The following is a 3,406-nucleotide window of genomic DNA, read 5'->3' as shown; positions in this document are numbered from 1 at the left end:
CAGTTTGTTCCATGCCTCCATATTTCAGGTCTTATTTTGTTGATTAATTCATTTTGTTCATTAGATTTCACGAATAAGTGAGATTATATGACATTTGTCTTTCTCAGTTTGGCTTATTTCACTTAGCATAATATTTTCTAGGTCTATCCATGCTGTTCCAAAGGGAAATAGACCCCTCTTTTTTATAGCTGCATAATATGCCACAGTGTAAATGTCCCACTGCTTTTTCATCCACTCCTCTGCCTACTGATTGGAGACTTGGGCTGTTTCCAAGTCTTAGCTATTGTAAATAACACTGCTCTGAACATAGGGATGCATACGTTTTTTCTGATTGGTGTTTTGGGGTTTTTAGGTTATATTCCCAAAAGTGGGATCACTGGGACAAAAGGAAGTTCCATTTTTTAAAAAAGGATAATAAAATTACCCCTGATGTAACCTCAAAGAAGTGTTCTGATGATTTTATTGATTTTTTACAGAGAAGATGGGAGAGAGTTAGAGAGTTAGAAACATCGATGAGAGAGAAACATCGATCAGCTGCCTCCTGCCCACACCCTACTGGGGATGTGCCCACAACCAAGGTAAATGCCCTTGACTAGAATCAAACCTGGGACCCTTTAATCTGCAGGCCGATGCTCTATCCACTGAGCCATTATCCTTTTTAAAGCCTAAGAAGCTGCAACAAAAATATAGTGACATGCCCAAGGTCACACAACAAATTAGAGACAAAATTGAGAGAAGGCAATTTGTTTCCTTAAAAAAAAAAAATACTGTTTTCCATAGTGGCTGCACCAATCTGCATTCCCACCAGAAGTGAGCTATTGTTCCCTTTTCTCCACATCCTTGCCAACACATGTTTGTTGATTTTTTTATGATAGCTATTCTGACAAGTGTGAGATGATATCTCATTGTGGTTTTAATTTGCATTTCTCTAATGATTAGTGACTTTGAGCATTTTTCATATGTCTCTTGGCCATTTGTATGTCCTCTTTGAAGAAATGTCTATTCAAGTCTTCTGCCCAGTTTTTAATTTGTCTTCTTTTTGTTGAGTTGTATGAGTACTTTATATATTTTAGATATTAACCCCTTATCAGATGTATCATTGGCAAATATGTTCTTCCATACAATGGTTCCCTTTTCATTTTGATGGTGGTTTATTTTGCTGTGCAAAATATAAGTTCAGAGAGAAGGAAGCAGCAAGGAGGAGTGAGAAGGAGCAAAAACTCTGAAACCTAGCAGCCACATGAGGCAAGACGTCAAGGAGGGTGTTATCACCCAGCCAACTGTTACTCATAGATCAAATAAGATACAGACTGGGAGTTATCACTTCTGGCTTTATTTTTCTGATAATTTCACAAAGTAATATATTTACACTTCTCTCCTTTTTTTCATCAAGTACATCAGGAATGATCTCTGATTTTTGAGGCAAAAGACTTGTCTTATACCCACATTTTTAACCCTCTTTATAAGTCATGCTATATTTAGCTTAGTGGGTGCCAGGGGGCTCCTCCTTGCTCAGCATTGTGGACTACATTCCTGGTGTACAGGAGGCACTCACTAAATATGTGTCACCCTACCCTGTGGAGATTTGGGATACTTGGTTCAAGGGACAGTTCCACAGCATAGAGTCCCAAATATTTCTTGCTCTTTTGGGGAACTTCCTGAGCTCACTTCCTCTTGCTTTATGTTCTCAATCATGTGTCACTGCCCTCTGTCTGTTTTGAACTTCACTTCTTTAGCTGGTTTCCATAATGACAACATGTACGAAGCATTCTGTGGCCTTTAGCTTCTTTAGTGGAGATTTGGGAAGTCACAGGGAGGTTCCCACAGGCAGCTCTGAGCATTACTGCACCAAGCTGACTGTTGTCCTTTAGAAGAGGAAGAGCTTATCCCCCCACACCCAGGAGGGAGAAACCGTGGGTGACACTTCATCCATTAACTCCTCCAAAAGGAAAGGGGCTGGTCTCTTTCAGGATGCAAGACCATTCAATACTATTTTTTTTTTGGCAGATCGTGTGCCTTCATACTAATATATTTTACTTTGGAAACACAGGAAACAGACTGTCCTCTCTCCATTGGGCCAGTTGTGACCACTTCCTAATATTATTTTTTCTTTCTGAAACAGGAAACAGACTGTCTTCCCTCCCTTTTAGCCAGTAGAGACCAGACTTGACCTGCATTTTGGTTTCTGTTCATTCTCTAGGCAGACCAAGAAGTTCTCTTTTCGGGGGGGTTGGGGGGATCCCTGCTGTAGTCTCCACTCCCCTTTAGTAGGCAATCCTAGACTTTAATGTGTCTACTTTTCCTCCAGATTTCTGGAGGAGAGAAGGGTCTTTGGTGTCCTGGAAGCAGCTGGTAACACTGGGATATGCCCGGAACCTTATGAAATGACTTTCCCTTTTTCCTTTTCACACATGGGACATTGGTTCCAATGCAGCTGCTCTCAAGGTGTGGTCCCCGAACAGCAGCAATGCCTGGGAACTAGTTAGAAACACAGAAGCTTGGTCTCACCCCACACCTACTGAATTAGAAACTGATTTTAACAAGCCTATGTGGCTCTGATGCATGCTCATGCCTCATAAAATACAGGGGGAAAACATACTGAAGAATCAGCTTCTAATATTATAACTATACACAGGGCTTTGTCCACAGATGACAACCTTATAAACTTGGGTATGTTCTTTAGAATAGATTGTCTATATTCTATCACTTCTACAGTTTGCAGAACAAGGCCTCCACTTCATTTGCTAGGAACTAACATTTTATATAGTGGAAATCCAGATCCTAAGAGTGGGGAACACCCCTCCTCTTAGAGTGGAAAAGAAGCAGAAGGATAGAACAATCAGATGTGTGTCCAAAATTTTGTCTCTCCAGGTTCAGAAAACAAGAAGTATTTTGGATAATGAACTTCTGGTCACTTCTTGAGCTGTTGTCTGGGGAGTGCCCTCAAGGGAAATGTTTTTTCAACAAGGGTGTCACCTTATGTGGTTCTTTTTTGAAGGATAGGTGCACTTTGAGTTTCTATCTGGTTTTAGTTACTTTCTATTGCTTTCCAGTATTTAATGCTTGACAATTCTCCCAAAGTTTATCTGTGGCCCATTTAATCTGTTATTTTTGAAACAAGTTCTAAGGTTTTATTCTCTTGTCCTTTCTATGGCTCGTATGTAGAATGAATAGGAGTTGAGAATTATATGAAAGTTCAGTCTGGAATTTGTCAAAGGAATTGACCACAGGGGTGAGAGTGAGGTATCTCTCGATCAAGAAATGGAGCAAATTCTCCAGGTTGCATATAGCACATGCTGCCATTCATCTGCTCACTAGCCATTGCCATCCTCTTCCTTCTAACAAACTACAACTTGGTTATAAAGATGATGTGCCCATGTGAATACAGTGCTCCTTGCAGCTGAGT

The sequence above is a fragment of the Myotis lucifugus genome, unplaced genomic scaffold (genome assembly GCF_000147115.1).
Source record: "Myotis lucifugus unplaced genomic scaffold, Myoluc2.0 scaffold_336, whole genome shotgun sequence".
Taxonomy (NCBI): Eukaryota; Metazoa; Chordata; class Mammalia; order Chiroptera; family Vespertilionidae; genus Myotis; species Myotis lucifugus.
The sequence above is the reverse complement of the archived record's forward strand: the minus strand, read 5'-3'. Positions refer to the sequence as shown.